This window comes from Brassica oleracea, chromosome C5 (genome assembly GCF_000695525.1).
Source record: "Brassica oleracea var. oleracea cultivar TO1000 chromosome C5, BOL, whole genome shotgun sequence".
NCBI lineage: Eukaryota > Viridiplantae > Streptophyta > Magnoliopsida > Brassicales > Brassicaceae > Brassica > Brassica oleracea.
Genome location: NC_027752.1, coordinates 6,093,759 through 6,094,295, shown reverse-complemented (window position 1 = coordinate 6,094,295; position 537 = coordinate 6,093,759).

Below are 537 nucleotides of genomic sequence, written 5' to 3'. Positions count from 1 at the left end.
GACTGCTTGGTACTATCTAATAAAACGAATCATTTATATCTGATAAAGCGTATCCTTTAGATACATAACTCTTTGAACTGCTTATAGGTTAAGCATGATTATTCTGTTAGTTCAAAAAGTTAGAGTTCAAAAGGTTTAAAAAGACTGCTTGGTACTATCTAATAAAACGAATCATTTATATCTGATAAAGCGTATCCTTTAGATACATAACTCTTTGAACTGCTTATAGGTTAAGCATGATTATTCTGTTAGTTCAAAAAGTTAGAGTTCAAAAGGTTTAAAAAGACTGCTTAGTACTATCTAATAAAATGTATCCTTTAGATGTCAGTTATCCAATTACATCTATAAACCTACCTTTCCCAACAATCTCAGTTTGAGATGATACGCTTTCTCTCTTGGAACATCAGTCGCAATACTCAGATGCAAAATTACTAACATAATTGACACAATTTACATAGAAGTGTTTATCATGGAGGTGTGTTCTGAGAATGCATTATGCTTCAAACGATCACATTTAACACTAATCTTAAAACATCA